We start from the raw sequence: 26,141 nt of genomic DNA, 5'->3' as shown, positions 1-26,141 counted from the left end.
ATGCTCACGAAGAGCTATATATGCCTTATAATGAATTTTAATCCGAAAAAATAGAAAATCATATCAATTATTAGTAAATTATACTTAAAAACTCATTTAAATATTGTTAAATAATGTCCAAGAGCTCATTTCATGCCCACGAAGAGCTATATATGCCTTATAATGAGTTTTAATCCGAAAAAATAGAAAACCATATCATTTATGAGTAAATTATACTTAAAAACTCATTTAAATATTGTTAAATAATGTCCAAGAGCTCATTTCATGCCCACGAAGAGCTATATATGCCTTATAATGAGTTTTAATCCGAAAAAATAGAAAACCATATCAATTATTAGTAAATTATACTTAAAAACTCATTTAAATATTGTTAAATAATGTCCAAGAGCTCATTTCATGCCCACGAAGAGCTATATATGCCTTATAATGAGTTTTAATCCGAAAAAATAGAAAACCATATCATTTATGAGTAAATTATACTTAAAAACTCATTTAAATATTGTTAAATAATGTCCAAGAGCTCATTTCATGCCCACGAAGAGCTATATATGCCTTATAATGAGTTTTAATCCGAAAAAATAGAAAACCATATCATTTATGAGTAAATTATACTTAAAAACTCATTTAAATATTGTTAAATAATGTCCAAGAGCTCATTTCATGCCCACGAAGAGCTATATATGCCTTATAATGAGTTTTAATCCGAAAAAATAGAAAACCATATCAATTATTAGTAAATTATACTTAAAAACTCATTTAAATATTGTTAAATAATGTCCAAGAGCTCATTTCATGCCCACGAAGAGCTATATGTGCCTTATAATGAGTTTTAATCCGAAAAAATATAAAACCATATCAATTATTAGTAAATTATACTTAAAAACTCATTTAAATATTGTTAAATAATGTCCAAGAGCTCATTTCATGCCCACGAAGAGCTATATATGCCTTATAATGAGTTTTAATCCGAAAAAATAGAAAACCATATCATTTATGAGTAAATTATACTTAAAAACTCATTTAAATATTGTTAAATAATGTCCAAGAGCTCATTTCATGCCCACGAAGAGCTATATATGCCTTATAATGAGTTTTAATCCGAAAAAATAGAAAACCATATCATTTATGAGTAAATTATACTTAAAAACTCATTTAAATATTGTTAAATAATGTCCAAGAGCTCATTTCATGCCCACGAAGAGCTATATATGCCTTATAATGAGTTTTAATCCGAAAAAATAGAAAACCATATCAATTATTAGTAAATTATACTTAAAAACTCATTTAAATATTGTTAAATAATGTCCAAGAGCTCATTTCATGCCCACGAAGAGCTATATGTGCCTTATAATGAGTTTTAATCCGAAAAAATATAAAACCATATCAATTATTAGTAAATTATACTTAAAAACTCATTTAAATATTGTTAAATAATGTCCAAGAGTTCATTTCATGCCCACGAAGAGCTATATATGCCTTATAATGAGTTTTAATCCGAAAAAATAGAAAACCATATCATTTATGAGTAAATTATACTTAAAAACTCATTTAAATATTGTTAAATAATGTCCAAGAGCTCATTTCATGCCCACGAAGAGCTATATATGCCTTATAATGAGTTTTAATCCGAAAAAATAGAAAACCATATCAATTATTAGTAAATTATACTTAAAAACTCATTTAAATATTGTTAAATAATGTCCAAGAGCTCATTTCATGCCCACGAAGAGCTATATGTGCCTTATAATGAGTTTTAATCCGAAAAAATATAAAACCATATCAATTATTAGTAAATTATACTTAAAAACTCATTTAAATATTGTTAAATAATGTCCAAGAGTTCATTTCATGCCCACGAAGAGCTATATATGCCTTATAATGAGTTTTAATCCGAAAAAATAGAAAACCATATCAATTATAAGTAAATTATACTTAAAATCTCATTTAAATATTGTTAAATAATGTCCAAGAGCTCATTTAATGCTCACGAAGAGCTATATTTCTATTTTACTTTTCGTCTGTGTGCTCATTTATTTTTATTAAATATAACTCATTATGATGAACATTTGTTCTCAGAAGCTCATTTTATTTCCGCCAAATGATGTCCAAGAGCTATTTCCGTGTCCTTAAGGAGCATTTAATTTTACATTACATTGAGTATGAGCTCGGAAATATTAAAAAATAAATTAAATTTTGTACTGAAATGAGTTTGAGGAAAAATCTATTGAATTCCATTGAAGAGCTATATACATATCTATATTTACATTATATTGAGTTAGAGCTCGCAAATATATAAAAAACACTTCAATTCTTTTCAAATTATCTTTAAGAGCTCATTTTATTCTTATCAAAGCTCATAAAAAGCTTAATAAGCATTTAATTTTGCAATGAAATGAGTTAGAGCTCATAGAAATGAACTTAACTTTAATTAGTGAGTGAGTTATCTTCAGGAGCTCATTTTATTTTTATCAAATGATGCTCATTGTTCGTTAAAAGCTGAAAATGCATTTGATTTTGTGATAAAATGAGTTTGAGCTTCATTTCAATTCTAAAGAGTTATCTTCAATAGCTCATATAAATTCTATTAAATGATGTCTAGCAGTACTTTGAAGAGCTAAAGATTCGTTTAAAATGAATTTGATATCAAACAAATTGAAAAATGATCACAACTCCAATTAAATCATCTCAAGGAGCTCATTTCATGCTTATAAGACCTAAATGTGATTCAAAATGAGTTTGATCTCGAAAACATACAATATATATTCAGTTCTTATCAAATTATCTTTGAGAGCTAATTTTAATCAATATTGAATGAAGTCGAAGAGTTCAGTCTATGCTTATGAGGAGTTATCGGAGCGTTGAATCAATTTTCAAGAGCTAAAGTATTTAAAAGTTATGTGAAACTATTTTCCATACGATTTTTCGTAATGGAGAATCGCATTTCCGAAGTGATCGGTTTGCTTTGTTCCATATTCATGTATTTCGATGTTCCGCTCAATCCAGTTCTGCGAAGAGTTATATATATACACATATATATCATCATAGTAGCGTATAATGAAGTATTTGCAAACCAAAACCATTAATAAAGGGTTTCGCGGATAATATACCAACTATTCCTTTAGTATTGAATACAGCGCCATGTTGTTTAATGACTGAGAATTCAGAGGTGATTAATTTTCAAATTTTCCTTTTCGTTATTCTATTGTTTAGCGGGAAAATTGTTTCTCTCGCGTACCGTTCTTTGAGGAAAGGAGATTTTCGCGAAACTCTTGAAGCTCTCGTTCGTTATTTCACATCCCCCATCGACGGTTTTTTTTTTCGAAATATTTTTTTGTTATTTCGAAGTAAGTACGTCAATGTAATTTATTTCCGCGGATACGAAAATGAAAAGAGTCTCATTCGAATTATTGTTTTTTTTTTTTCGTTTTGTATTTGAATTTTTATCTCGAAGATATAATATGATCCATCGAAATACAAATTTAATCATGTTGGAAATAAATTCCAGTTTACGTTTTACTGTGATGTATTCTAGCGATCATATTTCAATTCGATTCTGTATCGAACTCCTCGCAACTTTCCTTTGGCATTATTTTACATCGGGACGACGTTTCGATTATAATAAACTTGAAATTCGTAGAACGGCTTCGCATACGGTAGTCCGGGAAAATTACGTCGAAATATGAACTCACACACATTTTTAAATAGCCGGAATATTACGTCACTAATTGAAAATTTATGTTTTTTTTTATATATGTATATACAGTAAACCGCTTCTTATCGGTTTAGTATTGATAAAAGAGAAGAGATTTCCTTCATATTTCCATAAAAAACTAGAAACAACCACAGGAAAAGGCCAATAGTGAAAGAAGAATAACGTCATTTATTGTTTAATCCATAGAGAAATAGTTAGTTCATAGAGGTAACATCAATTATTTTTTAATCCATTAATAAAAACAAAAATTGTATTGAATTGTTCAAATCATATATCATGAAATAAATAATACACTAAAAGTTTGTTTTTTATTTCTTTTCTTTGACCTAAACACTGAAAACTGAAACGGAAACCGACATATTGAATCCTGAAGCTAATGAACGAAAATTACTGAATTGAGTCAAATAATTAACGTTCAAGATTATTTTGGTTGATAGTTCAAAAGGAAAAGGCCAATAAATAAAAGAAGAATAACGTCGGCTATTGTTTAATTCATAGATAAATAATTTTATCATAGAGGGATTCTATTTATTCATAAATGAACTATTAAAATATACAATAAAACAACTAAAATTGAATATAATTATTTAAATCACACATAATTTTGCTGAATTATAAAGTATAAGATTATTTATTTTATGGCTTATAACGAAAATGGTTAAACTAACATTCATGTTTACTGTGGCTGAGAGCTCTAAAGAAAAAGGCTAACAGTAAAAGAAGAATAACGTCTTTCATCTTTTAATCCATAGATAGATTATTTGTGTATAGAGGTTTCTCGATTAATAGATAAACAACTATTTTATTTGACCACCGTACGTAAAAATCTAAGGAATGCATCAACTAATGGGCAACTGAGAACGATATATCACATTCCACTACCCTCTTAAACATTCCTACATGGCCTCATAGTAATTCGTGACTAATGTTTCACGTGTTTTGTCTTTTCATTTCTATATAACATCCCGCGAATTAATATCATCGTTTATACACTATTATCTTTGGGGTTATTCGTGTTATCATCAAAATATGTGTTTATGTACATCATAGATTTATTGCTTTCCTATTAACCCAAATTTCTCAATTTAGTAGATCGCCTCGTAAGTTATGAACCACTGATTTACTCTGTATAGGTAAGGGGTTATAAGTAGGTAAATAAATAAAGTTAGTAACCCTTTGCAGAGTGGTTATTTGCGAAATTAAAGGGTAGAAACTTGATTCAAGAAAGCTTTCAAATAACTGGCATATTGAAATGCTAAAACAAACTTTATTAGTTGAAGTCTGGCGAAGTATTATACGAAATACGAATTTTCATACTCAATTTTAAATATGGTACATTTTTCTTTAAAACGTATGATTTTATTTCATATATTTTTAATTCTATTCAAAAAATTTCATATTTAATAATATCTAAATGTAAACCTTACAGATCTCGTATAAAAAAAAATAAACCTCGAGGAAAATTTTTTTGTCGTAACTAAATTGACAAAACAAGAATGTGACACCTTCGTAGCGTTCATAAACTCGGTAAATAGAATTATTCTTTTCCAAGTTTTCTAACCAATGATATCTAGTTGTCAAGGATGTAGAAAATTGCGTTAGCTTTTCCCGCTTTTACTGCCGTTCCTCATATTCCAACCTCCTGATCGCGATGATGTCTTTACATCGACGAAAACGAATTGAAAAAGGTCGGTTATTCCAATGGGAATTTCGGAATCGAAGGTGTTCCGTGGAAAATTTACATTTCGTTATGTTCAATAGGAAAAGAAACCAAAACATAAAGTTTCTTCAAATATAAAAAAATATAATATATTTATGTTCAATATACAACGTTGCCAGATTTTAATAATATAGTAGATCTATTCTCGCTTCTACAATCACTAAAATAACATTCATGTTTACTATAGCTGATAGCTCCAAAGAAAAAGGCTAACAGTAGAAGAAGAAGAACGTCGATTATTGTTTAATCATAGATAAATAGTTTTATCATAGAGGGATTCGGTTAAACCATATATAAACCATTAAATCTTTAGATAAACCAAAAAAAAATTCAATTGAATTGTTTGAATCATACATAATGAATTAAATAATACGATACAAGATCGTTTTTTTATTTCTTCTCTTCTATTGAAACACTGGAAACTGGAAACCGAAACACTGAAAACTGAAACGGAAACCGAAATATTGAATCCTGAAGCTAATGAACGAAAATTACTGAATTGAGTCAAATAATTTTTTTTATCTTATAACGAATATCACTAAACTAACATTCATTTTTACTATGGCTGATAGCTCTAAAGAAAAAGGCTAACAGTAAAAGAAGAATAACGTCTTTCATCGTTTAATCCATAGATAGATTATTTGTGTATAGAGGTTTCTCGATTAATAGATAAACAACTATTTTATTTGACTACTGAACGTAATTATTGTTTGATTCATTAATAAATAGTATTATCATAGAGGGATTTGATTAAGCCATAAATAAACTATAAATCTTTAAATAAAACAAAAAAATAATTGAAAACATTTAATATACTATGAAGAAAACTAAAAATAGCCCGTGTAAAAAAATTGTATGACGATGGATCTTAACTTTTAATTTTCAACCGAATCCTGTTGAATATCAAAAACGATGGTAGCGAAAATCCTTTACGTGTGCCGAACAAAACTATCTTGAAGAGGAGCTTAGTCCCCTCGACACTTTTTGAATTAATAGCATTTTCGGGTAGTTATCAACAAAGGCAATAAATAACACTAGAACCTCAGAAACGTCCCTCGAAAATAAATCGACAAATCTTGTTCGCATACATCAAAAACTCTCCGACTATCAGACTCAGCACGTTTTGGCGGTGTTTCGAGGAGCTTCGGGCCTCGTTTGCATCCAACTTTGCAGATATTCGAAACTAAACCACTCAAGTAGTTTCTTTGTTGGAATATAAAGTTAAATTAGCTGTCAATTCACCTCCGGTTAGTCAACATTATAAAACTATTCGATATGTTATTTTTAACAGATAAAATGTACTATATACTTTCAAAATTGAATACTTCACTTTAGAAAATCTAAAAACTTCCCTTAATCCGCATATACGAGGGTTGCTACTTAAGATCTATAGAGACAACAAGCGTTTGTTACATCTCGATTGAAGTACCTCCAAAACACGTGATTTGTACCATTCAACCGCTTCTTCAGGTGTAGAAAAACGTTGGCTAAAATATTCCACCAATTCCATTTTCCAATTCCAGGTGGAATTGCATCTCGTACAAGTCGATTCTACCTAAGCTACGTTGCTCTTAGAGATTAGGCACGCGCGGAGGTTAATTTAGCATTTTATATTCAATTGAGTTTTACCTTTGTCAAGAAGCAATTCCAGTTATATTTCTTCAATTAATGAATTTTAAGAAGTTAATCCGATTTTTATTATTATATAATCTCTTTTGATTATTGATTTTTTGCATAGAACGAAACGTCGGTTGTTATTTAAATGAGCGTCGCCGATATCCATTGTGTCGAATTGTAATAACTTCTACTACTCAATCATAATTTGGAATGACGATAATTCCTTCTACAAACTCCATAATTTCGGAATGTAGTCGTAATTAATTTCGACTCTAGATGTGGGATAATCAGCCAGAGCGAGTTCGTTTCCGATTCGAGATTACTGGTATATAAATTCGCACTTCGTAGAAAATTTGATAGATTTACGAAATTGAGTTTGATTTTATACCTTTAATTCACAATTACGAGTCATTTTGTATAAATCTTTAAAGGAAATTGAGGAATTTTAATTTAAATAAAAGATCATAAAGTTAGTGTCATTACTGTCAATGTCACTTGTCAAAATAAATGAAGTTTTGTTTTAATTTGGACTAAACTTATATCTAATTATAGAAGAAATCACGAGTCATCAACCACATTTCAAGTTTTGTAAGGCAGTGTATTAAATATCGATGTAATTATAAGCTTATTATCCTCAATGACACAACTTCCTGATTAAGCTGCTTTAGAATCGACTTTCCAATCCATGACCTGTTTAAATAACAAAGACGAATTATCCCAAACTCCCATCTCTATTTTTTTGTCGGGAATATTCAAAGCGACGTTTTTACTTATATTCCGAAAACATCAAAGGTAATTATATACAGAATATAACAGAAAATGTATTAAATCCGAAATCTATGACAAAGACATGCGTTTCGTTTGACTGGGTTAGATGAAATATATTTGTTCGTACAAAATTACGTATGTGGTATATTTATAAAATATTTGTATTAGTCCGGGTAGTAGCGGGAAAATTATACCTCGCCATGGTTTTTGTATATTTGGATCAAAGATCGTAGAAGGTTTTTGGTTTTTTCCAAAATCAAGTATGTTAACAAAGGTTAATTTAATTGTATGTTATTTGAATATTAAGGAGGTTACTTGGACTAAGTCAATTTTTTCGTCGAAATTATACATGAATAATGAAAATACAATCGAAAAACGTGCTCCAAAAAAAAACTGTTACTAGCGATAGCTCCTCCTTGGAAGCATGTAGTGGGATCAGGATTTTTGGATTCAATTCCTGTATAGCTTTAGATGTACCAAAACGAAACAAATTTGGGGCATTATCAGGAAAAAGTTGATCCAACAATTTAAATCGACGTCACAATCGACGATTAAGTCTGAGCAGATGTCATACGTATTATTTTTCGATGATTTAACTTTAACACGTCGACTGCCAACTACGATTTAACTGATAATTTACTTCGAATTAGTATTTTTAATGATCTAAATTTTTCGCGGACCTCGTACTTTACGATATGACGGGATGATCTTATCCCAATGATATTTTTTTATTACATAATTTCACTTTTCCATTTAAAATTCTAGTTATTTAAAAATATAGAATCTACCATTATTACGGAAAGAATTTTCCTCAATTTGCATAATATAATTTGAAAACGAGAAAAAGAAGAAGAAAAACTATCATTGGATATGCAAAAACTTGTACAATTCAATTAAATTCGAAATAGTGTCAGAGATTGTTCCCTGGCGTGTTTACTGCTAGTAGATTCATAACCTTATTTAGGTTCCTAGATTTTTTCTTGAATTAAAGTCGCTCGAGGGACTTACAACTCATTTTAATTGCTTCATTCGGTAAATAAGATGTAAAAAATATAAAAATCAAATCACTTATATACAATTTTTCTGTAAGATATCATGTTATTAACAAATTTTCATTTTTTTATACGGCTCAAAGGACCAATATTACTTTATAATTTACAGTGTTTTATTTCTATAATAATTCTGATATAATTTCATCAATAAATAAACAATTTATCGTATTTTAGTGATAATATCAATTAATTCTTTCGTTCTAATAGTATTTTTTTAAAAATTAAGTTGAAATTATACATAAATTCATTTTCAAATTATGTTATGCAAATTTTATAACGTTCTGTAGTCATTTCTGTGAAAATGAAGACATTTCTCTGTAAATGAGTGGAAATTTTTGATAATATCATTGTTGATAATAGTTTTTATCGACTTTATAGTTCTCAAAAAGATAATCTTTAGAAAACGCGTCGAATTTGTTCAAAAAAATACTAAAGAATTATCAAAACAATACATAAATTCATATATTATTCTATGTATCAACTTGTATACATCGTTTGTTATGACTAACCTCGAATTTTAGTATATTTTATAAATCTAAAAACTATCTTCATTGTTTCCTGTTTCTTAACGTAGATTAACTTATTTCTTAACAGCTGTTTATTTACTTCTCTTTGACATTATACATCTAGATCTATGGTTTCTGAATCCGTTGTATTTGTACGGCAATACCTCAAAAAATGATATATATATATATATATATATATATATATATATATATATATATATATATATCAGGTTATTATATATATATATATATATAATAACCTTCGGCTATAATCGACTAAGTAAACATTACGCGCAAACATGAATGTGTATACGTGTAATATTGTAGTGACAAACCGCTAGAGGGCAGCACGCAACCTCCATTATGATATTTTTATTATATTGCTTACAAAAAAAGCAACTTGCAAGAATGGTTTAAGATACTGATCGATTCATAAAAGTATAATTATATTTACAGGGACGTTATGTAGCAGCTCTTCCTGTAAATTTACTTTTAATTTAAATAACAATAAAATCGTGGTTATATTGACCTTCAAAACAACTCATTATCGTTATTGTTTCTTAAATACAATAAAATATATAATTCGAATTCCAATTATGATAAATTTTGAAACGTCTATTCTTAAGTATTGTATTTACTTTGAAAGTTATTCGTGTTCTACAACCATTTAAACGTGTACAACAAAACTCGTATACCGAAAACATAGTTCTCGAAGTCTAAACGATTAGAGAAAATGAATTCGGTTTTAAAACTTTTCTCACAACTTTTCATTCCGATATCCAACATAACCTGTTGAGAAAAAATATTGAATCGAGAAGAAAGATGTTAATTTTTGATATTTTAAATTATTTGTTGTCTAAATTTTGAATAAATGACATTAAACGTTGTACTCACACCGCCATCTATATCTCATTACGTATACCCCGAATTATAATAAATAATTTTTTATCAAACATATTGTAGTTCAAATGTCATAAATTAGGTGTCGAATATTATTAATAATATAAATATATATCTTATTATAGGATATTATATTCATATAAATTGAAAATAATATTTAAAAAAAAACTTATCGCCATCTATTAAACAATAGCAGAACTATAGAATTATAACAAACTACTAATTATCAATTTTTAACGTTCATTTTTATTATCCAATGATTATCAAATATGTCCGCTACATTACTGAAATTAGAAGTTTTGTTATTAGAGATTACGGTACATCTAGTAGACGGGTATATAAAAGTTTTATGTACGTTTTTAGGCTGTCGGATTAAAAGGTGTGCGCGGAAATCGTTACTCTAACTGTAAAAAGTTGGAAACTTCGGGATTTCGTTATTTAAAAGCTTACTTATACTTTGAAAGCAAAACGAAGAAGAACCGAGAAAATACGCCGGTTCAAAATGATAATTTCATCGAATTTGATCACTGAAATAATTTTGCTTAAATATAATTACTGAATTGATTAATTATTACTAAGATTACCGTTGGAATTTCTGTTGTCATGTCATGTCATGTCATCGCGTGTTACGTCACTCTATTATATACATATATAATTATTAGGTTTTAGTTACATTGTAGTTAATTAACAATATTTCAATTCGATTATAATAATTCGAAGTAATCGATTATACTTGTCTACCGATTCTGTTAAAGACAAAGATATCGGTGGATACGTAATAGAAAAAAGAGAGAGAGTAGAACGTGTGTCTACGAGTGTTTTAGAGAAAGATATAGTCCGGGAGATTAAAGCGTAAAATTAAACTCACTATCTTTCTCATTTTTGTTGCTACAAAAATAATTTAAACAACAAAATTGTAGGAAATATCATATTTTTTAACTTGAAACAACTAGATTTAACAAAAATCAGTAATATAAGGGTGATGTTGATAAAAAAGTTTTCAAAACTTGAATTGGCGTATGCATAAAATGGAATCGACTGACAAATCATTGTAGTTTGATATACAAAATCATTAAATTTTTCATCGATATGCTTTTTTTTAATGTTTAAACTGTACTAAATTTTAAAAAAAGTTAAAAGTCTGCTAAGTTCTGATAAAATCCTATAAGGAATTTAGAGTTCTCAGGAATATCAGTATCGAAATTCATTTATGCTATTTTTAAACTAAAAAAAAGCGTTTGAAAAAAAATTTACGACTTCTAATCCCTGGAAATTTCTTTTAGCTTAATTCAAATTATCACAATCTGAGACTTAAGAAAAAAGAAATAAAAACTTCGCAGCTATAAAATTGTTCGTATTTTCGTTTTCTTTTTTCTTTTTCCATTCGAATACATGAAAATATTCAAGCGATATGTTTCATGATTCTAAACAATGATAATATCGCAGAAAGTCTTTAGTTGTGATGCTTTTCAATCGCCAGAAGCACTATTTCACATTTCTGTATGAAGAGAAAGTCACAAGGGGTTAAATCGGGCGAATAAAGCATGTTGTCTGACAAGAGTCAAAATCTGGTCAAACCCGGGTCATACGAGGTTTTAGAAATCTCAAAAGTTCAATGCCAAAATTTTCGTGCACTTTCTGGCCGGGAGGATCAAATTACTTGCGTGTTGTTCCCCTGGAATCAAGGAAAACATTGTTTTGAAACGATTTTCGTTCTCTATTTTCCTCCTAGCTCCCATTTTTTGCTTTAAGATTTAAGAACCACGACTCGTCTCCAAAATTTCGAGTTTCGAATGAACCACATACTTCAAAAGTAGGAGTGTGGGTTGATTATCGTGGAGATGATGAGTCCACGTGGACTGATGGTTTGTTAGATGTTTTATACGGAGAGTAAACATTATTTTTCATTTTGTATGAATGCCATTCGTATTTATAAAATATTGATTTGATCTTCGTTTACTGGACTATAATAGTAATAATTTACATCAAAATCTACTGTTTTTTTCTAATTTCTATTAGGAGAATTCACGAAAATAAATAAATGAGACTTGGCATGGCAAAATATTTTTCAAATAATTACTAACAACCTAATTTGATAAATTTATTTGTCTATTAAGTGCTTTGATAAATATACATTGAACCAAACAAAGACTACGTTTCATTTTGATATTTCGGTTCATTTAAAAATAGATTATTTTGTGATTAAAGATTGCGTTAATGTTAATAATCGAAAAAATATTAGTATGTAGTCCGATTTCGAAACTGGAAACTGTTGTTTCACGTTTTCTATTATATTCGTTTTAGTGCAAGTTCAGTGTTTATAATATACGAAAAGAAGAAGATTTTTCGGAAATTGGAAAGTAAGAATAAAAATAATTCATTAAACACTTTAGATATTTCACTAACGTTCAAACATTTTCATTTAGAATGGCGTGTTTTGAAAAGATTGCACAGTAAGTTATTGAAGAATTAAAAATCTGTGTTTTTTCAACTGTTGAATGTGACGAAAAAACGTTCACACCGAGGCTTGGTAAACGACCGTAAGCATGAAAATGTTGTCTGAACTGTTTGATTAAGGTCCATTTTTACAAATTTAAATCCTGTTATTTCAAACTACAAATAAAGTTTTTTCGAAATTGTTTAAGATATTTTAAAATGTTTTGGTGAAATACCTGAAAATTGGTACTTAAAATTTGATGAAGAAATTAACAATAGAGAATTTTGTTATTTTCATCATTAAACTCTTTCGCCAATTCCTCCCAACGTTTTTTCTCTTTTCGTGTCAAATTATGGCGTCACTTTTTTTAGACCCGACTGTTTCTTTGTATTTTTTGAAAAAATTAACCAAAAATACTTGCTGGGAACAGATCGACGCCGTAGTCAGAAGTTGATTGTCTATTTGACCAAACGACTAACCACGACACATCTATTGGAGCGATTTGTAATTTTTTTCTCGTTATTCAAACCAATCGTTTCAGCAGACGATTTAATCCAATTTCGAATCCTATTTCTATCAATATGCATATAATTATACCAGTAATTATGTTCAGATTTTCACTACGATGTATTCTTAAGAATCATCTCTTGATTTTAATATTTTGCCTCCATTTTGACGTCAATTTTCCAAATTTTGTCGTTGTATTCTATCAAAAATTACCATCCTTGACCACCTTGGTGAGCTTTGCTATCTACAGGGTTATATTCAACTCAATTTATTTCAGAATCATCGTTGTTAGATTCGATACAAAAAAAGTCAGTCAATCAAGCAGCAAAATTTTCCCTTGCAGCCCTTCAGGGGTTCCACTCTAGATTGTGAAATTAGTCGAAAGTCGAAAGAATTTGTAGATTTTCATTTGTAAATGTTGGACAAACTAAAAGATCGATTGGATTTCGTATTAAGTAGCGTCTATATGAATCTCAGTGACTTAAAAATGTATAAATATTAGAACTTACATCATTTTTTAAGAATTAGTTAAAGTAGACAGTACATTAATTAAATGACTTCATTTTCAAATTAATGATTTACGTTTCCGGGATTTTAATCACCCGCATGTTAATAAAAGTGATTACACATTTTTTGAAAAGAAAAACGTGCAGAATTCTAATCGAATACGGGTCTAAAAGAACGTATAATTCCTCAAAATCAGTCATTAAACTATTAAAAATTATTTGAATAGGAAAGGCAAATAATCAAGATAAAAAATTAATGTAATTAGACAATCAAATTATTATTTCATTGTCATCAAAAATAATCTGAACTTTCGTTTTCATGTAATTTCATGCAACTACATCTTTCTATTTATGCCTTTCTGGGACAGTTTTTCTCAAATATCAAAATAACGCGTCAAGTCCAGGATTTGAATGGTACATCCTGTATAAATATACGTGCACCATCAAGTTTTTCATCCAACGCTTCAACGGATTGCCCAGGGTTTCAAATTTGTACTTTCGACGATTTCTTGAGCCGATAGAACAAAAAAAAATCTACCGGAGCAAGGTCAAGGCTGTAAACCGGCCGGGGTATGACGTTTCTCGTTCCAAGTTTCCAAAAAGTAATTAAACGTGTTTTTTTTTGCTGTTTTTAGTAAAATTACGTATCTAAATTTGTTGTTTACTTTTGGGAAAACGATGGATTTTCCATAAATTTGATTGTTGCCGTAAAATTCTTCGGTGCATATTAGAATAAAGTCTTTTTCATTCTTGGGTCTATATATAATCGTAACACGAAAAAAAAAACTATTAAAGTTCGAAGGGAGACATTAAATTTTTAGGATGCTATCAAATTAAATACCATTTAATTTACTGTGAGAAGAATTTATCACCAATTTCGTCTAGTTATAGTGTTTTTTAATGAAAATTATGAATCCCATATGAAGGCGCCATTTTCACAATAAATTTAAAAATACGTCATACATCATTTAGATTGATTCAGCGCCATCTATGATATCCAAATGGATTGTTCATTTCGATTATATTAATTTTTGATAGTGTTTTTTTGTTATTGTGTCCTTTGTCATGCTGTCAAGTTTATTTGAACAACCTACTCTGATGACACTGTGAGGTTATGTATTTGACGTAAAAACTGCTCTACGAAAGGCGCCAAATTCGAAAAAATAACCTCGAAATTGGTCCGTTGCACTTTATATTAGACCCGATCAGAAATTTTTCAATGGAATCATATTTTTGTATAAATTATGCAATATTTGGTTATATCCGAACACCAAATAATATCAGGAGCATTAATAATATACAAATAGATCAATTAGGAAAACTAAAATACTTTAGCGTGTTGATACGGTTAAGAATTTTCAAAACTAGAGCAAGTTATATAAAACTGCCAGAAACTCATGGTTTAAATCCGTATTTTCAAGATAAGTTGGATGGAAAGACCTCTAAACATGGATGACACATTAAAAATAGTTCTCAGTATAAAGAAACGTGATTTTGGTTTTGTAGTGAACGAATTTGTAAATTACGATCTAGACAAACATCTTCAATGGTTCAGGAAATCATAGATCTGTCGATTTCAAAGCTTGTGTGTTGAATAATAGTGTAATGTAGCGATTCAAAAAGAATCTGGTTACTATATTAGATTTATACAGCATATGTTTCAAGTTTAGAGCGAAGAAATCAAGCAAAAATGGCCGTATTTGGTTAAAAAGAAAGCGTTGTTTCATCAAGACAATGCACCAAGACAAAAATTCGTTATTGCAATGAAAAAAAATTGATTAATTAAAGTTTATATTGATACCTCATGCACCCTATTCGCCAGATTTAACCTCCTATGATTATTTTCTGATCGCATACTCGAAAAAATAGAATGAATGGCTATTAACTTATTGAAGGTCGTTGGGAAAAATGTATGGAGATTTTTGTGTTTTTTTTTCTTAAACCAGATACTTTTGGGACTATTCTCGTATGTATAAGCACCAAAAAGTAATAAAAAGTCCTGGTAGATCATGTTTTAAATTTTTGAATTTCCATCGACGTTCGAAAACTGATCAAAATCTCGTTTTGGGTTATGTTAGTCTATAAAAAACTGTTATACGTATCATAACTTTCAAATTTGGAACAAATTCTTACAATTTAAGTCCTTACGAAAAGAATCTAGATTATTGTTAAAAATATAAATATCGTTGGCTATATCTACAATTGTTTATCTGTCATCTGTCATTTGTCATTTGTCTAAGCTGAATCTCTCCGGTTAAGTTGAAAAACTGTCAATAATTTAAATATGTTCGAGTAAAATTTTTTATCTTCAACATAAATACGTTTTCGTAGAATTGAAATATCTGATTCTGGGAGTATTTGGAATAAATCACGTAAAGAAAATTCAGATTTTTCCAAATACAAAATGTAAAGTAAACAGAATTGTGATACAAAATGTTTTACATACATATGAGAAAGAAACCAGGTTTATATATAAATATATGATTCGGTTTTTGTTTTTCAAACATCTATACTATTCCAAATTTGAGTAATAGAAATATATTGAATGCAAATTAATCTTCTAGAATTCTATTACCAATCATTTATTAATGTCAGTCACACGAATTACTGAATATTCAACCCTCAATGTTCTATAATACATTTTATATAACTTCAATGACGGACGACTTTCTACAGACACATCCAGGATCGAAAACCTCATCTTTCGACAGTCAATCTGAAAATAGTCATCAATCATTATCACCCCCCAAAAACAAGCACTAAGGAAATTGTATTATATACAGGGTGGTAAATGTCTAATTGTAATATATATATATATATATATATATATATATATATATATATATATATATATATATATATATATATATATATATATATATATATATATATATATATATATATATATATATATATATATATATATATAAACAGAAAGACTTTTGATATATCACGGCAAGTTCTAATCTAAAAAATCGCTTATAATGCGACATTTGTAACATTTTAAAACCAATATTCCGTATTTTCAATGTTATATACAGGGGTGTCTAGAAACAAAAACATCCAAATCCATATTTTTCCGAAGTTAATTTTGATTTTTTATACCGAATTCAGTACAACATCATAGTGAATTTCGACAACTTGCCAAGCAAAATCTGTCACGTAAACCCAAATACCATCAACAAGGGGGTTGAATTTGGAGCTGAAAAAATTAAGGAAACTGCTAACGAAGCACTTGGGACAAGGGTGGAAAAACCACGAAGGTAAAATCGAGATTTGGAAAACCAAAAATCCTAATTGGACTATTTGCAATAGTTTTTCCACGTGAAAATTTCTTGAGGTGGATTTGGGGAATTTTTACTGTAAATTCTAAATTTTCTCGACCCTCTCGAATTTAATTTCGTGACGTTTATGGGAATTTCTAATTTTTCACGTGAATTTAAATTGGGACGTAACTTCTCCGGACACAATGAGCGATTTCTATAAGCTTGCGCTTGCTATGTTTGTAACGTAGAATTTGGAGCGAAACCAAATTATAACAGCGAAACGAAATCAAATTAAAATTCATAAAAGTTATTTATATCTGACATATCTATTAAGTACCATAAAACCCTTTTTTTTTCAAACTAAATTTGATAATAACATGTGGCGATTTGTAAATCATTTACGGAACTGAAATTAACGATACTTGTAGAAACAAAAGTAACTGTACATATTAATGAAAAATTTCGAAATTGACATTTGTTAAGCGAGAAGATGTTCGCGATACATCGTATCTTCAATTTCATTTCAAAAATTATTTATTTCGAATTTTTTATTCAGTGATAGTCTCTAGCAAGTGATATTTTGAGGTTAGTAAACAGATGTAATGAACACGTTAGATAATTAATCAATTAAAAGTGCAATTATCGTCAAATGCTTCGTCCGCAGGGGGCCTTATAAAAGAACTTGCTTTTGTATGGCTTCTAACTTCACCAGATCTAACACCATGTGATTTCTATCATTCAAACTTCTTCAACTATCATTTTGAAGCCTCTCCGATCTTCTTTTAGGAAAAGTCAAAACTACACAGTGAGCTGTAAAATTTATTTATTTAGTATTGAAGACTCGCGTACAGGGTTTGTAAAGCTATTTATCATTCGATAAAGCTATGGTGATCGATTTTTTTTTGTTACACTCGGTATAATAAGATGTAAAACAACCAATAGAAGAGAATTTATCAAATAGATTTAACGACAAAACTAAAAGCAACGTTCTTTTGATAAAAAAAGTTCTTTTCAATCATATAAATACATTGATTGTTTCCTTATCCAACTTATTATCCGGATTTTGTTCCTAATGACTAGTTTTCGTTACGTTATTTCTTGAAATAAGAGCTCAAAGTGTAAAAGACTTCGTTAGTCGTAGTTGATAATCTATGTTATTAACTAGTTCTCGTTTAAGAATATGTCAAGTTTTGAAACATCTCCCGGTCTAATATAGAAATATTTTCGTTTTAATAGAAACAAAATGATGGATAGAGTACGATATACAAAAACACGGATATAATATAAATATAAACGCGGTGTTTGACGTTTGACATTTCTCCAATACGTATGTTGATTTCCCTTACAGTATAGTGACACAATTAATGATCTTTGTAATTCAATGCTCTGCATATATAAAAAACATTCTGTAAACACCCCTTATTAAGAGTAAAAAACGGTAAAAATAACAACTGATTAATTTCGCTGTTATTTTTCTAGAATAAATTAAGCAATTACACTAAATAAATTTTAATACGCTCGTTTTCGTTTCGGCTTCTGACTGTTGTTTGTTCTCCTGACTTTAAAATTTATTTGGGGTAGGGTCGTTTACAAATTCTGCCATTCGTTTTGGGTAGAAAATTTTTTGAATATTTATGTCGACAGAAAATTCCTAACGAACCGTTTAGTACGGGTTAATTAGTCACATACAATCGACATAATTCACATTCTAATTGATTTCAATTAATATTACCACTTGACATGCGTATACTTGACATTAAATCTACGATTATAAATCGATTAATATGATAGATAATCGATTAGAGATGTCAAATAGATTCGTACATGAATGAAGTTAGGAATATATTGATTAATTATTTGAATTCTTTTAAATTTATTTATCTCGAATTTAAATATGATTAATTATTATTGAATACAAAAAATTTGGTCTTGGTGTTAATGTTTAATCACCTAACTAAAATATCTAAGGTATTTAAAAATGACATGGCGTTTGAAATCACTCAAAAACAAATAATCGAGACATGACAGTGAGTGATAAAATACGTTCAGAATAAAGTCGGTATCACACGATGCGTCCAATGCTACCAACATTAGCAATGGTATGACTTTTTCAGTCCAAAATGTATCCCGATCATACCAAAAACTTCTATATTTGTTGTATGATGTTCATGACTTTTTTTTGTAATAAGATCAATAAAGGAACATACCAGGAAGTTATCGAGGCGATGTATAAATATCTTTCATTTCGAATTACATACACCGTTTAAATATGAAGCAGATAGTTTCAAACTCCAGACAACTTCATATAAACTTGAGAGTTGAGCTTGGCGGAATTAACGACAATATAAATCGACTTTAAACCAATTATCTTGATGATATTTTCCAGATATGGATTCATTGGTAATGTACATTATAACAAAAGGAAGAAGGGTAAACATGTTGTATATCTTAAATCCATTACGTGATGACTAACTTTGTTAACCTTAAAAATTATTTGCTTTTGTTTGTGTTTGTTATATGTTGTTGATGTACTGTGCGAAAAACTACGCTTATGCTATGAATTTTTCTTATGCGACTGCTCGAAATAATTCTATTCTACTATATGAAAGCCAGGCGTGGCTCACGCCCAATGGTTAACAATTCGTAATTTTTACTGAGACAACCTGTAAAATTTAATGATAGTAAAAATGAAGTTTTTATTCGATTTTTAATATTTTCAATAAATAATTACAATTTACGATGAGTTTCTACACACTATTTCTTATAGCGATTGGTTTCCTTGGTTTTATTTAGATTGTACAGATTGTCCCTGTAAAAGTTACGGATTGTTAACCATTGAGCATGATCCGCCCCTGGCTTTCAGATAGTAATTTACAATTACTTATAACGTCAAACACACTAGATGGACATACTTTATCATCCATTAAAAATTCATAATGTTCGATTGTATAATTTAGAAAATATACTCAATTATAAATTCTAATTCCGCAACTTTGAACGCCTATAACTCAGAAATTACAACTTTTCGTGCCTTATATCTTTCATTTTGTAATTTGTAATATATTTTTTGCGATATACAAGTAAGACAGATGCTATATTTCGCTCCTTCATTTAATAAGAACATTTTGAAAACTGGTTTGCAATTTTCGAATAATTCATATTTTTTCAATTCTGTTATAGTCCAATCAGAAAGAGTTTGAAATCAGGTTTTTGTCAGATTTGACTGAAATTCTTCGATAATATTTGGATAAATGCTTACGAAACTTGGGGCGGTGTGAAATAGTTTTCAACCCCCGGAAGAAGGTGAAAAAAAACTATCCCGAAATAAAGTTTTAAATATAAATTTTAATGCATTAAATTTTAGATCTAGATCACTCTTCCCCTAAAACGCACATTTTCACCCCCAGGGCGTTGAGAATACAAAAAAAATTGAAATTTAATGAAATATAAAAATTGAATTTTAATAATTTTTTTAATTCTCTTGAACAATCGTAGAGAAAAATTTTGTATATCCCTTCTATTAAAAATGAAGGGGTTGAAAACGGATTTTGAGGATATTTTAGTTCAAATTGGTTATTTTTTGAAAGTTTTTTTCTAATTTTTGTTTTTTAAATGTGGACATTGGATTTATATCCATTTTAACTAAAATATCGAATAATATTCGTTTTCATCTCTTAATTTTTAAGATAAAAAGAGTTTCTCTTTATAACATTGAAAAAAATTCATATTTTTTATTTAATTTTCATTTTTCACTACTTTAAATCCTCTTAGGGGCGAGAGGGTGCGTTTTAGGTTAAAAGTGGTCTAGATGACGCTCTAAAACTTTTATTACCTTCAAAACAACCCCCTTATCGACAATAAATATAAATGTCATTATTATGTATTTTACATTAATCTATCTATTTACCTTTACATGATTTACGATCGTTCAGTTTAATTGATGTTGGAAGTTATCAATCATTATTGATTTCGTTTTGAACGTGTCCTGGGCAGGACAAATTACAAAAAAAAAATTAACGATTGAAATTCGCAGTTCAATCCAGTCAAATGGAAAAGTTTTAGTCGCATCAATGACGATTTTCCCTCGAACGATTACAGAGACGGACTTCATTTTGATTTTATTTTTTCTATATTCTGTTATATCTTATATTTAAAATAAGAATCTTGCCTTGGAGCTGAAAATGGCAGCTGTACAGAGGGCGTGGAGGACTCGACGTCGAAAACTCATTTTCTATCTCAGAAAACAAAATGGACGCATTTGATCCGTCTTAGTCGAAGTCGTTTGGAGCTAGGATATAAACCAGAGCTCTGGAGAAGGTCCAAATCGTACTTTATACTAAGAGTGAAAAAGAACGACCCTTACTTCCTAACCTCACATCGTGTTTATATAAGACGATGGAAAAAAGTTTCGGTAAATACACATTAGAAAAAAATCTTTGAAGTAGAAATCCCTCCAACCTTATAAATATGCGTACCAAACGGAAATTATCACAAACTCAAAAATTTCCAAATTCACAAATAGTTCACAAATTTACAAATAATTTACATATAATTCACGAATTTACAAATAATTCTCAAATTCATAAATTCGCAAATAATTCACAAATGCTTAAATTTACAAATAATTCCCAAATTTACTAATTCGCAAACTCACAAATTCAAAATTTAGCAAATTCTGGAATTCGCAAATAATTCAAAATATCTTATATTCACAAATTTAAAAACAAAATTCACAAATAAACTCACTAATTTACAAATTTATAAATAATTCACAAATTCAAAATTTATCAAATTCACATATTCATGAATTCGCTAATAATTTACAAATAATTCCCAAATTCACAAATAAACTCACTAATTTACAAATTTATAAATAATTCACAAATTCAAAATTTATCAAATTCACATATTCATGAATTCGCTAATAATTTACAAATAATTTCCAAATTCACAAATAAACTCACTAATTTACAAATTTATAAATAATTCACAAATTCAAAATTAAACTAAATCACATATTTACGAATTTGCAAATGTTCAAATTCATAAATTTTCAGATAATTCACATGTAATCACAAATAATTCACAAATGCACAAATAGTTCACTGATCCACAAATTCTGATACTCAGAAATTTACAAATAACTCCCAAATTCGCAAATAATTCAATATTTAACAAATTCACAAATTCGAAAATAATTCACAAATTCAAAATTTAACTAATTGACATATTTATGAATTCGCAAATAATTCACAAATTTCCAAATAATTTACAAATAATTCATAAATAATTCACTAATGCCCAAATAATTAACAAATTCAAAATTTAACTAATTCACATATTCATGAATTCGCAAATAATTCACTAATTCATAGGGTTCACGCCAGCATGGCGACATAGCGACAATTGTCGCCAAATCATCAAGAAATGTCGCCAAAATCATACACATCGGAGGCAAATTTGTCGCCCAAAATATTTTTAAAAAAACCTATGTTATATATTTACTGTGCTGTTTTTGCATAAAAGAATTTATATATGCCGTAAAAATATGTATAAAAGTGTGTGTAGCATGCATATGTTAATTTTTTTACTTTTGTCTACTACGTTATATTTTTGGGCCACTAAATCATAACTTAGGTGGTCCTTTTGGACCACTAAATTTTCATTGCTGATGTGAACCCTACTAATTCACAAATTTACAAATAATTCACAAATTCATAATGTAAATTTTTTAGCGAAGGAGGATGAGATAAACTTTCTCCAAGACTATGCAACAAAAAAGCAGTTCTTATAACGTGGGAATTTCTGGAATACCTCCACTTGAAATACTTATTATCGGTTTTATCAAAATTCGTATACCAAATCGTTTTTGCTCTACGAATTTATGGTGGGAGTAGATCAGCTGATATTCCAATTGATACTTCACTATTGTGAATCAGTCAGCTGTCAATTTCAGAGGAAAAGAAGAACCATCGAACTATGCTGGGGATTCGTAGTAGAATTCTAATAAGTCAGTTTTGACTACGTCGTACAGCTTTTCATTTGGATCAAGTCAAGTCTTCATTTTTTGTTTTTTGTATAGAAGAAGTTGATGATGATTTTTTCGCAAAGTGAGAAGAACCATTACGCTGTGTAAGTGTATTTATCACAAACTATTTGTAAAAAACGCACTTTAGGAAAGTGCAACTTATCGACGAAGTTGTTTACGTCGATATCAATATAATTGACGTCAATTGAATCGACTTATTTTGAAAACATTCTTGACTGTATTTACAGACACAAAATCAAATATACCCTGAATAATTTAATATATTTCATCATGAAAAGATACCTATATTGAACGAGACAAAGAAAATATTAGTTTAAGCATACGACGCAGCAAATTTTTTCCATCAGTTATCTACATAAGTAAAAACCATAGGCCGGTCGAGGGAAATGGTATTTTCTTATCTAAAAATCGTTTGGAAAAAATTCACTATAATTATATGTCAAAAAATAAAAATTTTTCAACCAATCCATAATCTTTTTGTTTTCGTTCTCGTAAATTCAGACTTAAAAGTTGTAAAATGAATAAAATCAAAGAATTATGGTTTGAAATTGACATTAACATGCCACGCCACCTCGCGCCACGTTTTCGATTATGTTTCCATACATTCATTTCATTCAATTGTCCAGGTACACACTCCACTCCACGTGAGACGATCAATAATTCTTAGATGTACGTCGCGTGTTAAGACGTTTGAATGCTAGTCTACGAAAAATTTTATCGCATTCTAAAAACCATCCATAACGTACTCAAAGATATTGAAAAACTTTCTGTTATAAATGTCAACAAAACAATGTCTTGTGGCGTGGCGTAACGTGGCGTGGCGTGTTGCTAGTGGGTTTGGACGTTCAATCGCTAGTCTTCACGACTTCAGAGATGTAAACTGTGATTGATGTATTTTCAAGTATTTCTACAGTGGAAAGAAGATTGAAAGAAACTGATTTTTTGGTAGGGTGGTGAAAAAAAGTAATAGGTGGCTGTAGGCTAAATAATAATATCTTTTGAATGTTTTGTGAAGTCATTTGACACTTGAGGGCTCTAGATTTAGCGGAAGATTTCAACCTGGATCATTTGAAAAAGAAGGCGTTAACCTTCGGAAATGAGTGGGATTAATAAATAATCTGGGGTTCCCCAATGCAACAACAAGAAAAGAAAACATTCTAGATTGATGATTAGTAATGAAAATCATGCACGAACTTTCCACAATTTTATGTATATCTGTGATTGGTACTAAACCCTGTTCTATATTTAAGTTTAAATTTAGATACGTTGTTTATAATTTCATGTTTTTTTCTAACTATAGTCTTCTTTTTTATCGTTTTTTGTTTGTTTATATATAAAACCAACAAACACCACGGCAATGATGCGGCCTAGTTTTGCATACGGGTACAGAAAATGGAAAATCTAGTATAATACATAATAAACAAAAAGAAAAAGTAATAAAGTAAGAAGCTTTCCGTGTTTCCAAACAATAGATGGAAAGCGATCTCTAGTTTATACGATGCCGCTTACAATTTTTATCAAAACGATTTTGGCATCAATACAACATAAGAAAAGAAGTTATGGCGTTATACACTTCCATATATACGTAACTGCAGATACGTTTCCGTTATAAAAACGAGGATGGTACCAAATGTACCCGATTTAACCATTAAATGGCGGTAGTTGCTTGAAAAAACCACTGTATATGTTTGGGTAACAGAATTTGAGCACCAGAATCGTAGAAATTTTCGACATGAGAAAGCTGTGCGCGAAATGGATGCAGCGATCGCTCAAAATGGAACAAAAACATTTTTGTTGGTCGAGGTGCTTTTGGAACCTTCCTTGTATAGTTCTTTCTGCTTGACACAACGTTTTGAACCTGAAGTATGAAGATATGAAACACTACAAGCAAGTACTACTACGGCCATTTTCTTTGTATTAAATTATCATCAACGTCATTATCAATTTATCACGTTTGATAACGTGTATGGCGGCGAATCGTTTTTTATTCTCGGTCAATTAAAACCAAACTAATAACGACATACATCTCGTATTGAACGACGGAACTTATTAAACAGACGATATTGAAAAAAGTCTTAATAATATTGACGAGGAAGCAATAAAAACGAAAGAATGCGATTCCATCGAATGATTGTCGAAATTTTTCAACGCGTGGTTCATTTAGTTTCTAGTTCTTATCAAGGCGGAAGTTAAAATCGAAAGAATGTAATTAGAAATAAGAAGAAAAAAAAGTCTGTGATTCATTTTCGTATTGATTGATGATCGTTTGGGTTATATTCTGAATGAAATTCTGATAGGAAACAACTTCAAGATGATTTTTTTGTTCGATTGTGAGCAAACGCTGCATCCATTTCAAGCACAGCTTTCTCAAATTCAAATTTTGAATTGATATGCGATGTACTACTACGATTCTGCTATTGGCAAATCGAACTGCCACCTATCGGTCAAACAAAGTAATTCTAGGAACATTTAGATAATTCAACGTATGATCTAAAAAACTTTTTCCATCTACACGAAAGTTAACGAGTAAATTTCGTGATATAAAATCAAACATGGCGTTTTTACAAATTCTGGTATATAATTCCTTTATAATTAATTATTAGCATCGGTTTTTTTTTTACCGAAAATAATGTTAATTTCACGTGACCATTGTTCGTCCTACACCCTAATTTATTAAAAGCTTCATAGTGGGTTGAAGAAAATGAGATATGATGTTGAAATATGTAATTATCCGTACTTGTTAATTTCCATACTTATTTTCTATACCGACCGGTTTTTTTTTGTTATATTTTGTTATAATATAAAGTCCTTTCCACTTTCGCAATGACGTTATTAAATTTCGTAATTAATTAATCAAGAAACATCAAAGAAATTTTAACTTGTTAAAGGATATTTCGGGAATTCGATTTTCAATTTAATAACGAATTCAAGAACGCGATTACTCAATTAAAAAAATAATCGATTAGGATAAAGAACGTAGCGTTGGAATATTTTCGAAAATTTTCCATCGAAACGTGTCGGAAAAACCATGTTTATTCACGAAACACGGGATTGTAGAGGGCGTTAATATCAGGCGAATTTTCCAGAACAACGAAAAATTC

General features: G+C 29.3%; 1 protein-coding gene across 4 annotated transcripts in view; it reads left to right on the top strand.

Moving 5' to 3' along the window:
• The window catches only part of LOC130894225 (furin-like protease 2), a 217,984-nt gene that overhangs the window by 28,898 nt on the left and 162,945 nt on the right, over positions 1–26,141 (top strand). Inside the window, exon 1 of one of the 4 annotated variants that reach the window (XM_057800874.1) lies at positions 12,415–12,635. The exons of the other annotated variants lie outside the window; for them this stretch is intronic. The gene's annotated coding sequence lies outside the window, so the exon portion shown is untranslated. Of the gene's footprint in view, positions 1–12,414; positions 12,636–26,141 lie in introns of those variants that run through there. 4 annotated transcript variants of the gene reach the window in all.

The sequence above is a fragment of the Diorhabda carinulata genome, chromosome 5, assembly GCF_026250575.1.
Source record: "Diorhabda carinulata isolate Delta chromosome 5, icDioCari1.1, whole genome shotgun sequence".
Lineage (NCBI taxonomy): Eukaryota > Metazoa > Arthropoda > Insecta > Coleoptera > Chrysomelidae > Diorhabda > Diorhabda carinulata.
This window is presented reverse-complemented; position numbering and strand designations above follow the sequence as displayed.